At 33.5% G+C, this 16,108-nt stretch overlaps 1 pseudogene; it reads right to left on the bottom strand.

Moving 5' to 3' along the window:
* Positions 1–8,721: 8,721 nt before the first annotated feature.
* Positions 8,722–9,577, bottom strand: LOC107518623 (annotated as a pseudogene).
* Between the last annotated feature and the right edge of the window lie 6,531 nt (positions 9,578–16,108).

Below are 16,108 nucleotides of genomic sequence, written 5' to 3'. Positions count from 1 at the left end.
GGGTGATGCTTTAGTTGGAGCTTGAATCAAAAACAAGAAAAGCGTATGCAAATGTAGAATTGGGGAAGTTGCTATTATTTTGGAAATGGGAACTTTTTAGTTTGGTTTCTGTGACAAAGATAATACCATACGTTCACTACTCTTTCTGAGCACAGAAAACAAATGCATTGCCCAACTTTCTTTGCAGAACAATTGTGAACTAATGGAATATGAATAAAAGTAATTAAGCCATTTGTTACCTTGATCACCAAAAACATCTCCCTCAATTCTAACACACTCTCTTCTCCCTTTGTGGTGACCTTCGAAACCACATGTTCATACAATACAGTCTAACTAAGAAAGTTTGACTGGATCCTTGAGTCAGCCTGGAGACGAGCTGCTGAGAAAACCACCTGATCTGAGCTAGACTCTGATGTGAACAATAAATAAATATTTGTTTCATGCAGCCAATGAGATTTGAGGGTTTATGGTACCAAAGCATTGCATAATCTATGTTGATTCATATAATCCCTCAGTGGAAGCCCCAGGACCCATAGCAAATATCACTAACATTTTTTTTCCTAAAGACATCATTGTTTGTGTTTGATACTTAGGATAATAAACAACTAGGATAGAAATTGTGGGAGACATGAAATTGTGCCACCAAAATATTCCTTGGTACAAAGAGGATAAGAGATGAAAGGTACTATCGGGGACTCTACCACAAAGGAGAACCAAGAACTAACTACCTGTATGCGTAAGCAGGCCCAAGGGAGGATATGTAGGAATGGATTCTAAGGTATTTGATCAGTAAGGCTAGAACATAAAATTGAATAGTGAATAATGTGTTAACTCAGGACTTTCTGAAATACAGGATTTATAACTTGGAAAGGGCCCCAGGAGATGTTGCAAACTCCCTACTACGATGGCTCCCAGAAATTTGAGAAAAGCGATGAACATGTGGAGAGAAGTTGAAATGCCAGAATGGGAGATGGTGGATGAAGGGACTAAGAAGTTCAGGTAAGCGAGCCTGCTAGAATGGATAACTATACATGTCCAGAATACTCACCAGAAGAGTACATTTCACAGGATTATGCAAAGGATGCACCATTTGTCAAGCCATAGGTATACACTAGCAAGAAGGGTAAAAACTTTGGTGGTGGCTCCATTCTGTAAACCAGAGCTGACTAGGGTAGAAGATATCATTACAGAACTGGATTTACTGAGAACAAAGGGAATTATAGGACTCCAAAGCAAACAACCCTTAACCGCCAGAAGTCACAGGTTTGCAATAATTGCAGGAATCAGCAAGGTTGAAGAGGCAGTGTAGGATGCCTAACTGTGAATGGAGCATTCAAAGGAACAAAGTAATAAATAACAGGCAAGGATATAACTCAATTTGCACCAGCAAAAAAAGTTAAGGACAGATGATTGAGAAGCCGAGGACACATTTCTCAGTAAAAAGTCACAATCCTTGCCTAGTTTCCGAACCTGAGCCAGTTTCCAGATCCAGACCCACAATTGGAGATGTGGACAAGTCACCAGGAGGAAGGACCCAGATATATCATTAAGAAGGAAGCATAACACCCAGTGAGCCTCTTATCTGATGATAGCATATTCCACATTTAGGGATACTTTGCCAGCCCATGTACTGGATGATACGAAAAACTGCCAGATTTTTGTGTGGCCTAGAGCAAAAAAAGGGTTCTACAGGAGGTTCAGTCTATGGTAAAAGTAGACCTGCCACTGTGATCTGTATACACTGTGGCTTAGGAAGTATCAGTACAATGCATATTTTGTTTTACTGAGCTTTGCTTTATTGTTTTTCATAGATGTTACATTTTCTATAAATCTAAAGAAGACCCTCCACCAGTAAGAAGATTACAACTCTCTTTATTGTGACACTTTATTGCAGCGGTCTGGAACTGAATCCATAATATCTCTGAGGTATGCTTGTTCCTGAAAACCAATGGAATTTTACTTTTTATCTTTGACTTTAATCTTTTCTATTAGCATCTAGTAGGGCTGATATAAGTCCATCAGAAAGGGATGAATGAAGATGTTCATAACTGGAAAATATGTGAACAAAATGAGTTCAGAAAAAAAGCATTGGCTCATCATCAATGAACAATAGCAGATAAAATACTATTCCTCAACTCTTTAGAAAAGTCTTTGGGTAAAATATCACCTCTCCTTCCTGAAGTGCTTCCCTTCAATTTTTAATTGAAAATTTAATTGAATTTAAAAGAGCAGAATAGGCCCTTAGCATTTCACACTTGAAGTATAATCAGCATTTAATTTGTTTAAATGCATGACTAAATGAAGAGACATTACATAATAACACATGGCATACATTTTTATCATTTTTCCTCTTACATTTATGACACAGAATTAGAAATAATATCATAAAATGATGACTTGGAAGCCCAATCAGAACAACCCAACTCTGGTTTTTCTTGAAATGATGATGAGTCAACATTACTGTACCTGAAAACCCACCCCAGAATCGATGTGCAAGTCTGTCTTTTCTTACTGGGCCCAAGGGAAAAAGAACAGACATGAGGCAAATACAGAGACAACTTCCAACCCATCTATACTTTCTTATAACCACCAGTATAGTCCCTTAGGAAGCCTCAACGGATTGGTGACTTGGTTCTAGGACAAAAAAATGAAAACATTAAGATAGTGTTTGGTTTATTAGTGGAACAAGGGAAAGAGCAATTTCTATGGACAGCAGATAGCAAGTTTTAGCAACAGGAAGTGGAACAGGTAGGTTTGGTGGTGAGAAAGAAAGGTCTCAAGTAGTAAGTCATCCGGTGATCAAGACATATCTCTTCCAGCCCTTTAGTGACTTGGTGACCCATCAAGCAATGACAGTCAAACCAGTAATTTCGAGCTGCAAGATCTTCCTACAGTCCCTTAGCAGGATTTAAAGTAGATAGAATAGACCATGTTCCATTGTAGTGGGGAATTGTATCCTCGAACACCGAGTTAGAATTATATTAATTATTTTTTCTTTAACAGTATTAAACATATTAGTTTGGTTCTATTAAACCATTAGCCTTGTACTGAATATTCAAGTTACAATAGATTTTTGGTTGCTAGGTTTTCTAAACTGTAGGTCATAACCAGTTGAATGTTTAGGAACCATGTTATTGGGTTGTACCAGCATTTTTTTAAAAAAGAATCCAGTTCTGGATGTTGAATCAGGCCCATGGAGCAAAAATCAGTTCACTGAAAGTGAATTTGCCCCAAGACAGTTCACCAAAAATCAATTCCACAAATAATCTATTCACTGACACATCAGTTTATTTTTCTTACTAGAGACATTTCTCACATTCTAGTTTTCTTTAGCTACAGATTTATTGGACTTGTCAAACAACCATCAATTTTGGCTATCAATCTCACAATTTAGATTCTTCTGTCCATTCCTTCCCCCGACCATGTGGATGACTCTTGTAGTAACACAACTGCAATGAATTTTCAAACAAATTTCAGCACATTTATTCCCCAATAATTAATTTTAAAAATCTTTAAAATAATGTTATTAACCAATGTTACTCCAATACGTTTAATTTAAATTTTTTATTTTAAAAATTAATTTTCTTAATTTCAGCAAATTTGTCATTTAGCAAATTGACTTATAGCAAACTGACCTGTGACCAGCTCATGTCTTCTCTCCTTAGGAAATACATTTCAAATCTTTTTCATTCATAAAGGCCTCTCTCTTCTCTGATCTTTTGTACATTTGTTCTTTGAATTACAATGTACATTATGATATGCTGTGCTATCTTCTAATTCTTTATACTGCATAATAGTACCATAATACGTGAGTATAAACTATGATATATGTATACCATATGTATGTGCGTGACTGCAAACTTTGGAGTAAGACTGCCTGGGTTTGAACCTGACTCTGCAACTTAGTAACTGTATGACTTTGAACAAATTACTAAATCTTCCTGTGCATTGCTTTCCTGATTTATGAAATGAGTGTAATAAAGGTACCTACTTTGTGGGGGCAGTGAAAGGAGTGAATAAATTAAAATATGTAACGTACTTAAAATAGCGCCCAGAACACAAAAAAACTACTCTATAAGTGTTAGTTATCATACGTCTATATAAAATAGCATACATAAACAACTTGTAAATAAAGTAACTTTAGAATTACAGATTTGAATTTCTTTTTACTTATCAGCTATCAATATTCAAAGCCTAATGTCATCTATTAAACATGGACTGTTTATAGAAAAACTACTACATCCCCAGCTATGTGGTACTGAGGGGGCATTCAAAAGTGATATAAAACAAAGGAGTTTACAGTATAATAAAAATAATAATGACATGAAGCAAGCAGTTCATGAGAATGACAGCCTTCTACAAATAAAGTGTTAAATTCTACATTTACATAATTAGAAAACAGTGCAGTATATAATAACGCACTAATTGTAGGAGATGGACGATGTGTGCAATATAATATTAGTTATATTAATTATCATTTTAATATAATTAGATTATTGTGTAATATAATTATAATAAATTATAATTTTCTCTAAGCACACACTATTCTCTTAATAAACCAACTTGACATTGCCACCTTAGTGTCTCTCCTCCACAGTCAAGCCCTAAGCCTTTTCTAGTTTTTCTTTAAAATTTTTTTCTTTCAATTTTCTCCCACTTTGTATCCATTTCCATCCTCTCTACCAGAGTTCAGTTGTTCATGGATTATTGCAATTGTTTGCTGGGTTATTTTCCAAGCTCCTCACCCCTTCTTTCTTTTTTCTTCCTTCCTTCCTCCCTCCCTCCCTCTTTTCCTTCCTTCCTTTCTTTTTTTTTTAGTTTTAATTCTTAATTAAATTAATAAATAAAATTAATTTAAGGGCTCAAATAGTTTAGTAAGTTTTTATGAAAAACAATGATTCCCTGCCTTCTTTCCCACTATTCCCACTTATTAAATAATTTTCACCTTCTTTATCTGCTTATTTTTATGTTTATCTTCATGTATCTTTTAGCAGGCTGTATTACTACTTCTTGATTATTCAGGTTAGGGATTCTCTGATGTCTTTCCACCAGAATAGAAGATTTAATTCTCTTTCTTTCTTTTATCCTCATCATACAGACCCTATCCTCCGAGCAGAGTTAAATTGTAATTTGGGTTATCTAAGAATTCAGTGTTTATATTATCATGGTCATTATTCACAGTTCACAACAACAGTTGTTGTTATTATGTTTTAGGGTTCTAAATATCTTAATCCATCTGCTCCTCAGAGATAGTTATTAATTCATCTTTTAGAAGCTCAGGATTTACCTTCAACAACTATATACACAGAAGTTTTGTTCCCGGGAATGTGTATTCATCAAGATTATCCCTGCAATGCAACATTTCTTTTCAAATGTTAATGTCCGGTGTCTTGCACTCCTTTGGAGGATCTAGTAAGGAAGCAACTTCATGCATTTCAATCCTCAGAATTCCCAGGTGGCCAACACCTGCAAATGTCCTCCTTTGTGCATAAGCGAAACCCCTGGGGTACTTTGTAATTCAGGTCTCACAATGAACCTGCCATCAGAGAATCCCATCAAATGTGCTCTTGTTTGTCTTTTCCTTCAACCTCTTACTTGTTGTGCTGATGACTACTTCTCTCACGTAACATGCCACAGGAGCCACCTGAAAATCTCTGCTTATGTTCTTACCTTCTCCCCATCAAGCCTATCAGAAGATTGACTGGCCCTTTGTTAATTCCTCTGCTGGAAGATAAAAAATTTGTTTTGCTGCAAGTTGTATTGCACTGAGATTATGGAACTCCCCCCATTTCCAGCCAGGCTAACAATTCAGCACCTTTCCAATAGATGTGATTTAAACATTTGGTCAATATTCATCTAATGGGAATGTAGAACAAATAATAAAAACTGAATACCTCAGTTTATTTTCAAAATATAAGGGTATTAAAAAGTGGTATAATACAGTATTTATTACGCGCATTAATAGCAAGTTATCTTTTTTGGACTTGTCAGTCATGTCAGTTTTCTGTCACTTTTACTTGAATAGCCTTGGTCATTTAAGTTTGCTAAGGATAAGTGGAATTTGTTACAAACTCTGTTAAAATAGACATAGGGGTCCTTTCCACACACCACAACTTTTATATTAGCAGAACGTGGCCTACTTTTTTCAGCTTCTTGTCAGCTTTTATGGAAAGTCTTTTTGCTATTTTTCTAAACAGATAATTTCTTTAGATATATATTATATGGTTTAAATTTAAGAAAATAAATCAGTTACAAAGACAACTATTAATAAAATATTCTATTTGAATTCCCCACCAAAAAAAGAAAGAAAGAAAGAAAGAAAGAAAGAAAGAAAGAAAGAAAGAAAGAAAGAAAGAAAGAAAGAAAGAAAGAAAGAAAGAAAATAAGTCAGTTTCTCCTTCCAGGTAAATCCACTCATTATGTATCACTTGCTTTCAGAATTTTAGCTGACAGTCACAGCAGGTGTGTGGCAACCACTGGCCACTGGTCTCAAGGTTTGTGCTGTGGTGGCATCAGGGGACCTGTGTTCCTCAGGACATAAAAATAGTCAACAGAGATAGTCTAATGTCTGGTGAGAAAAAAATTTTTGTTTGTAAATTAAAATTTACACTCTACCTAATTAAAGAGTGAAACCAAATGTATATTTTGTAAATTATGAAAGGAGTTGTACGTGGAAAATTTATGTGGAAAAAAATTAAATATATCTATATCTCACAATTATCACTTGTATAAATTTAATATATATAAATATATATATAAAATATACATATAGACCTATAGCATTTGATTTGTGCTTCTTTCTGTGTGCATGTTTTATAGACACATATTTTTAAAGTATGCCCAAAAAAAGCCTATTATTAAAGCATTCTCTCAGTTTCAGTTTGAGCAATTAGACTGGAATTAGCAGAGATAGAGCAATTGTCCTAAATGTCCCATAAATTTTAAAGGGCAATGCAAAGAGAGGAGACCTAATCTAAGGTTCTTCTCTGAGGAAGAAGGAAGAACCCTCACAGAAGGGCTTTGTTGGAAACATTGCCTCACTCAGCTCCAGTAACAGCGTTCACGTTTACATCAATCTAAAGAAGAAAATGACAGGACACCTTCACAAAGAGGAAAAGGCAGCTTTTATATAGGATTATCATTAGAACTGTTTCAAAATCAGTTATAAAAAAGATATGTAGATTAAAAAAATAAAACATGTTGTAAATAAAAAAATATATGCACAAAAACAATTTTGAAAAAGAACAAAGTTGGAAGACTCACACTTTCAGATTTCAAAACTTATTAAAAAGCAACAGGAAACAAGACACTGCAGTACTGGTGTAAGGACAGACATACAGATCAATGGAATGAATCGAGAATCCAGAAATAAACCTTGACATTTATGGCCAATCAATTTTTGAGTGCTAAGAAAAATCAATGGGGACAGAATATTTTCAGCAAATGGTTCTGGGACAACTAGACAGCCACATGCCAAAGAATGAAATTGAACCCCTACCTCAGAACATATATAAAAACTGACTCAAAGTGGATCAAAGATCTAATTGTAAGAGCTAAAACTATAAAACATAAGAATAAATCTATTGTTTTTAAGTGAGGCAACCCTTGGTTGACCTCACAGATTGCAAGGACCTTATCAGTTTACAATCATATATATATATATATATATATATATATATATATATATATATATATATTTTACTCCTATAACATCTGTAGGCATAAAAAAAAATCACATTTATTTCAATAGCAAGTGCAAATACACCAAATCAGTTCACAAATTTTCAAGATGCAGCTTAAGTATAATAAAAACTTGTTTTTCAGGGATGACTCCATGGTGTAGTGGTTAGCACATCTTCTATGCATGCAGAAGGTCCTGGGTTTGCACCCCAGGTACTCCAGACCCCAGGTGTGCCAGGCTCCAGTGCAGGAGGAGACGCTCCACCTTCAGAAATCCAGTTCTTAAGGGGAGATGGTAACATCAATAGGTCAGGGGTGGAAGTGTGGAGGGAGAGAGGAATTAAAAGAGGGAAAAATTTTAAAAATCCCGATTTTCAAACATTAAACAGTAAATGGAAGAAAGCTTCCTTTAAAAAAAAAAATTCAAAAAACTTGAAAACATTTAAACTAAAATATTCCACTTACATCAATTCAAAATTGCTTTAATTTATAGATGCCAGTAGTACACTAGGACCCAAAAAGACTTCTTAAAGAAAATCACCCCAGATTGATCAGCTCCAGACAAAAGTGGAAATTCCTGGCATTGGCTATTCCTGATTTTGCAGCCCCACTCATAGTGTATCAATTGATGTCATTCAGCCCATATTTTGATCTTTAAGCAAATTCTAAAAAATGTTTAAAGTTCAGGATGAGGCCAACATCCACTATTAAGAGTTTTTGAAATGGCCACTATATATTTTAAAGAATTAAAGACCAATTTCAATTTCAGGCCTATAGTGTTACTATAAATTAATCTTTCTTCCATTTACTTTATGTAAACCTTCCTGTAAAGTTAAGAATATCGCCTTAAAATGTCCTTACTTATTTCTACATTTACAGAACTTGAACAGAAAGTAGAAAAAGTTTCCACTAGGAAGATAAAGGTTATTTTTTTTCATCATTTAACAGCCAAGACACATGTTTATTTCTATTCCCCAGAAGCAATGTTAACTACTAGTTTTAATTCAGGAAAAATGTGTGTCTTTAGGAAGGTTTACATATTTATTCAGTCTTTTTCATCTCAACCTTCTTCATCTTTTTAGGATAAGCAATAAATTGAGAGTCTGTTCCAAAAATCCTATCCCACCATGTGAAGCATAGTTTCTAATGAAGGTCATGTAGTGAAAATCATGGTGCCAAGAACCACCATAGAAAGGCATGAGATTTAAAGGGTTGAGAGGAATATCCTAACTACTGTGGACATCAATAGTTCCTAGTAAATGAATGGCCACCCATGCCCAAAGAACTACATGATCACATAAAAGAATAATTCCAATGAAAAATCCAGTTCCAAGAATTAGACTTTCCAGGAGATATGCATATCCAAATGGAGTCTAAAACTCATGATGACTTTCATGAATATGTTTATATATTTTTTGTCGTGTAAGAGCCTATGTACGAAATAGTGCCAGGTATCTTCAATCACCGCACAGCCAGGGCATCTTGCCAAAAGCCTATACCATCTTGGCATTCTTCCCTAATCATAAGGAATGTTGAAATACTACAAAATAAGTTCCACAAGTCAAAGGAAGCTGGATACAAAAGGATTAAAGGGAGATACTTTAAAGCATTTCCATTGGCCTTCCCATGTCTCTGGTTTATCCTTCTGAATTTTATACTTTTTCATGTAAAGTATAGATTGAAACAAAAATCCAGGTAAACTGAGCAAGAAATAAAGGGTCTCATAAACTATCAAGAATTCCCATACTGCAATCTAGAACTTTGTATAATTATCTAATCTGTAGTTGCAAGCATTTTTAAATGGTTTTTGCAGAGGATTCTCAGGTAAAAGTGAAACTACATAATCCACAGTCAAGGATGCTGAACTAAAGATGCTGACACTTTCATTTATTGCCATTTTTCAAATATCTTCAGACAGCTTTATAATTCTAAGAGCTTCTCTTCCTGATCCCTTACCTGGATGATCATGTAGAGACTGCCTCATAATCATTTTTTAGATATGGGATCAAAAGCACAAGCAACAACAACAACAAAATAGACAAATTGAACTTCATCAAAACGAAAACTTTTGTTTTATGGGACATTATCAAAAAAATTCAAAAAAAAAATCCTGATAAGTAATTTGTATCTTTTAACATAATAATAAAAGACTACCAAATGTAAAAATGGGCAAAGTATTAGAATAGACATTTCTCCAAAGAAGATATACAGCAAAAGCCACATATTGTATGATTCTCCTTAGTAAAATATTCATAAGAAACACATCCATAGAGACAGAAAGCAGATTAGTGGTTGGTTGCCAGGAGCTGGGCAGATGAGGTTTGCAGAGTAACTCCTTAATGGGTACAGAGTTTCATTGGGGATGATAAAAATATAGTAAAATTGATTCTGGTGATGGTTTCACAATGGTAAATATACAAAAAGCCATTGAATTGTACACATTAAATTAGTGAATTGTATGGTGTATGAATTATATCTTGATAAAGCAGTTACAAAAAATACATGCAGACAAAATGATATCCATTTTGTAAAAACACTTGCAAATGTAACCATACATGTTAAACACATCAAATACATCAGAATGGCTATCCATGAGGGAGGAGGGAAAAGGGAGTGAAACATGGGTATAAAGGGTATAAGTAAATGCAAAATTTAAAAAGAAAAAGGGAGAGAGAGAGGGGCATTGCACCATCTTTGATAGCTTATCATCAGCTGAGGTGTATGATTATCTCAGCCCTCTATACCTGTGTTTAAAAAAGAGAAAAGAAAAAAATTTCAATTAAGTTTCATTGCACAATACTTTCAATATTTCGAGTGGCAGATGTTTTAGGTCTCCCCAGAGACTGACCTCTTGAACACATATACATAGCCAAATAGTTTTGACTTAGTGTTGTCTTAACATCAGAGCAAGGGAACCCTCTTGCCTAACTGGTCTGCGGCTTGCTTGTCCTTCAGTGTTTCTTGGTTAAATCATGAAATTTTCACATACAAAGTTTTGTTCTGCAATGATATTTTTTCTTTAGTGAAAGCATTATGTTTTAGAGTTTATACCACTGATCATGTATTGCTTCTGTCTGCTTTGTGTTGTTTTCTTACGTTGCAATTTATGTTTTAATGTACTTAAAGCATAAATTTTCTTCCCTGCTAAATTATAAATCTCTTCAAGGCAAAAACCTTACTTTTTGCTTTTTATATTCCCCGTGGTAACTGTAAAGATTTTTTTTCATATAACAGGGACTCAGTAACATTGATTAACTGACAAGTTGGTTGATAGAGTTCTTGGATTTACTAAAGTGATTTGGAGTCTTAAAAAAAAGAAAAGGAAAGTTTTTTATAAAGTTCTCAAGTGGTATTTCCTACTGTTGTATTGCATGTGATTCCTTTGGTGCTTTTTTTAAAATCAGTATGTTGACCTTTTAGATGTATGTGAATATGTTAATATATACTTTCTAATGTCTTTATGTAACTTGAAAACAGGTAACTTATGATTTGCAACATAATAACTGAACGTTTCACCCACAATCTCATTGGGTACAATGCAGAATGTCATAGAGAAACAGTCTCTGTTCTCAGCAAGATAGCTAAAACAAGCTTATAAAAATATAAAGCCCTTTGATAAGATTGCATGGGCTTAAAATTAATTGGTTTAAAGCCATACCCGTAGTTACAATTAACCTTTTGAACCCTAAATGAGCATATTTTTACATGACCTTTATTTGCAGAGATCTGTAGCATTGGCTGGCAAAGGCATTTCGGCAATCTTATTTTAGTCATTGCACCATATCAAACACAACAAAAGCTGTCCTGAAGCTGAAGAGTACAGTCTTTTCAAAAAGGGTTCATGCAGTGTATTGAGAAGGTCGTAGGTCCAAATTCCACTGATGTCTTACATTCTAGTTTCGCGGCAGAGGAAGAGAGAGTGTAAATGAACATTTCAATGCTAGGCTTCAGCCATGTGGGGCTAGTCATTCAATTACTTGAGTATCTGCTGTTTCAGACTAAAATCTGAGTCCAGAAACCAGGGAGAAAACTTAGAAGCCCTAGTAGCTTTTTCTGTCACCTAGATTAAAATGATGGGTTGCTTTAACAAGCCCTTTAGCTTTATTGATAGCTGAGGCAGTGCAGGACTACTCAAAAAATTATGATATGCTCAAAGCATCAACAAAGTAAGGGCACCCTCTCCCTAAAAATAAACTTAACTTTGACATACTTTCTGAAATATAGAAAATATAGAAATATAGAAAGAAACTTAATTTCAGCATGCATGGAAGTTTTGTGTCATAATAAAATTTTGAAGTACCAATGGAGAGAGAAGACTCCATAATCTTTTCAATGTTTATGCTCACCAAAGGGCCCTGGCTGCAAGAAGGCACACATTATATACAGAAAGTCGAGTGAAAAATTTCTAACTCCCCACACATAAATTGGATAATCTAATTTCTGTGGGTGAAATTAAGATAATATTTTTAGAAGATTTTTATTAAAATGTAGCTAACATGCAATGTTATGTTAGTTTCAGGTGTACACAAACGGTTAGTCAACATTTCTATACCTAAAGAAGGGATCACCATAAGACCAACAATCATCTGACACCACACACTATCCCGATATTATTGCCTATATTTCCCATGCGGTGCATTCATCCTCATGACTTACTTATTCTATACCTGGAAATTTGAATCTCTTATTCCCCTTCACCTTCCCCTCCTTTTTAAAATTTTTCAATTACAGTTGATATTCAATATTATTTCATATTAGTTTCAAGTTTACTAAGATAACATTTTAGAAGCTGGGCAAGTGGGAACTTTGTCCTACCAGAAATAAATCAGTTGGAATTAAGGCCTAGATGTGCCTTAAAGCCAGTTATCCTATTACAAATATCGAGTGTCTAAGTAAGTCACTCAAGTCCTCTAAGAAAACACTGAACAGCCACTTCTGGGTTTGTTTAAGTGGTGCATTCTAGATGGGGATAAATCATGGTCTTCTTTTTCCCCTTTTAGCCTTCAAGTTCATTTCTACATCAGAAAAGATATAGAAAATTCTTTTTTGCATTTTAAAAAAGAATTCGAAACCAATTTGAAATGTTTTATTTATACATTTTTTTGTTTTTTTTTCCCAATTTTATATTTGATATCATAGTGACAATTGAGAAAAATAAAGCTTGTTACTTTTTATTATTCACTTAGAAACTATTTTTTATTATTCGATATTATATTAGTTTAAGATAGTTTGACATTTATATAACTTAGAAAGTGATCCCCCGATAAGTTCGGTACCCACCTGGCATCTTACATAGTTATTACAATACTATTGCCTACTTTCTCTATGCTGTATTTTACATCCCTGTGATAATTTTGTAACTGCCAGTTTGTATTTCCTAATCCTTTCATTTTTTTATTATCAGTTTTTAAGGAATACTTTTCTCCTATGTGCTTAAGGAATGTTGATTTAGCTGATGACTTAAAAATTTGAGGAACACAGAAATAAATAAAGCTTATAAATATTGTTTTTTACATTAAACCATATAAAATTATGAAAATTGGTTGCAATAGTAGAGATTTAGATACTCACTAACCTGTTTTAATATGTGGTGACATTTTACTGCTCTTACCTCAATTTCTTTTAAGAAATAAAATGTAACAGGTAAAGATGAAGACCTCTCTTCCTTATTCCCTTCCCTGATCTTCAAAGGTAATCACCATTCTGAAGTTGTTCCATATTTTTATACTCTTACTACATGTGTTTGTATCCATAAACAAAATATAATATTGTTTCATGGTTTGTAAAAATATGTATAAGTCTATCTTGATACATTGTTTTTGAGATTTATTGGTTTTGAGATTTAATCACGTTGATGTATTTAGAAAGATCTCATTTATTCGAAGACACTCATGCGCTACTGGGTAAATATACTTCAATTTTTTTTTTTAATCTATTGGTCTATCAGTAAACATTTAGGCCACTTTCAAATTTTTCCTAAAATAAATAATGTTACTTGGAATATCCTTATATAGCTTTCCAGTGGAGATGTGGGAGCAAGACTATAGGTAAATTCCTAGAAGTAGAATTGCTAGTTTGTAAGATATGTATATTTCCAATTTTACTAGATATTGCCAAATTTTTGAATTTATAACAGGGTGCTCGCTTTCCCCCCACATAATCCTCAATGTTTATGTTATTAAACTTTTAATTTCCTGCCAATCTTCCCTTGGTATGTGATTTGTCTTTTAATATTCTGTGTGGCATCTCTTGTTCCCTAGATACTTAATTTTGATGTGATTAATTTTTTAAAAAAGTTTTTAAAGTTTTATTTTTCATACTTATAGTTTTAATCAGCATAGATTTAAATCTGTGAACTTGTGAGGTAAGTCCTAATTTATTGTTTCTGATTTATTTAGGCCTAATCTAGTATTTCATAAGGATAGCTATCAGCCTAATATACTCTTTACTATGTAATACACCAAGTTCTCATAGACACTGGTTCTATTTTTGAACTTGTTAATCTGCTCCAATAATCAATTTATTTACAAATCACACCTATTTATAAGTTTAATATCCAAGAGGATTAATATCCCTATCCTTACTCTTCTTCAAAACCTTGAATATGCTTGCATTTTATTCTAGCTTCTTTTCTTCCCATAAAAATACCTGTTGAGATTTGGGGTTAACATTGAATTTCTAGAATAATTTGGAAGAGAATTGACCTCTTTATTTTATTGCATCTTTCCATTCATGACATGATGTGTACTTTCATTTACTTAGTGTACCTCACTCTCCTCATATGCAAAATGAAGACTAACAATAGTACCTGCCTCAAAGTTTTTTTGGAGGATTAAGAATGTTAATTTACAAAATGTACTTCGAATAATGCATAGCACCTAGAAAGCACTCAATATTATTATTAGTGCTGGGATTTTAGGAGATATGAAATAAGTCCCCCCTTTTCCCTCCCAGATTGCTCTACAGGAGACGGATAAATGGTGATCAAGACATCACTTTTGTTAGTGATAAAAATGTTTAGGAAATGTTGCTATAGATCTGTAAAGACATGGTTTGCTAACATTCCTCTACTCTCTTCCCCATACAATGGAGAAGACCTTGAGATGTAGCGAAGGTTTGGGCTTGCAACATAGACACACCATTGATCTTTGTTACTTCACATCAGCTAAAGTTTCGATGGACAAGAAAAGAAGGTAAAACTCCACTGCTTGAAGCAATTTAATAGATTACCTCCTTTGAGCAGAGAAAATGGTACCCACGGATGTCAGACTTAGCATCTCTCTATCAAAACTCACTTAAGGAATGTGAAGAAAGTCCTAAAGTGTTACCATAGGGAAAGTTACCACTGGAAAGTATGGTGGAAGATTTCCACCAAATATTTAAGTCTTCATTTGTCTTAAATAGATGTTTATAATCTCCTCCATAAAGGTTTTATACATTTTTTTCTAGCAAAAATACCATTTTTCTAAGAATTTAAATTTTCCATCTTAAAGTATCCCATAGAATCTTTTACAATTTAAAAAATCTCTACTATATCTGTAATGAATATTCTTTTTTCCCATTCCTAGTTTACATATGGGTTTTATTCATAGTCATAACAGGAGATTTTTAATTTTTTACTGTTTTAAAAGAAATTTCAAACATCTAGAATTTAGTTTTATTCATACTCTCTTTTGTTTTCTGTTATTATTTATTCTTATCCAAATTACGTTCTTCCTTCCATTTCTTTGAGATTAGTCTGTCATTCTTTTCCTACTATCTTGAGTTGAAAACCGGTTCATTAGTTTTCAATTTTCTCCTAACAAATGCATTTGAATTTATGCATTTTCTCAGTCTGGCTTTATCTTTATCCTATATGTTTTTTCTTATGCTTTATTTTATAACAACTTTATTGAGGTATAATTCATCTGCCATAAAATTAACCAATTAAAAATATAAAATTCAATGGTTTTTAGTATACTCACAAAATTATGGAACCAGTATCACTGTCTAATTTTAAAACATTTTTGTCACCCCCCAAACAAGACCCTATGTCTATTAGCAGTCAGTCTCTACTCTTCCCCACCCTCAGTTCCTGACAACCACTAATCTACTTTCTCTCTCTATGGATTTACTTTTTCTGATGATTTCACATCAGTGGAATCATGCAATATGTGGTTTTGTGGCTGACTTCTTCCACTTAGCATAATGTTTTAAAATTTTTTCCATGTTGTAATAAGTATAAGTATTTCCTTCCTTTTTTGTTGTTAAATAATATTCCATTTTAATTAATTCATCTGTTCATGGATATTTCAGTTGTTTCATCTTTAGCTATTATGAATAATGCTGCTGCGAACTTTCATGTAAAATTTCTTGTGTGAACATATATTTTCAATTTTCATAGTTCTTTACCTAGGAGTGGAATTTCAGGGTCATATGGCAACTCTCT

The sequence above is a fragment of the Rousettus aegyptiacus genome, unplaced genomic scaffold, assembly GCF_014176215.1.
Source record: "Rousettus aegyptiacus isolate mRouAeg1 unplaced genomic scaffold, mRouAeg1.p scaffold_m13_p_8, whole genome shotgun sequence".
Taxonomy (NCBI): domain Eukaryota; kingdom Metazoa; phylum Chordata; class Mammalia; order Chiroptera; family Pteropodidae; genus Rousettus; species Rousettus aegyptiacus.
This window is presented reverse-complemented; position numbering and strand designations above follow the sequence as displayed.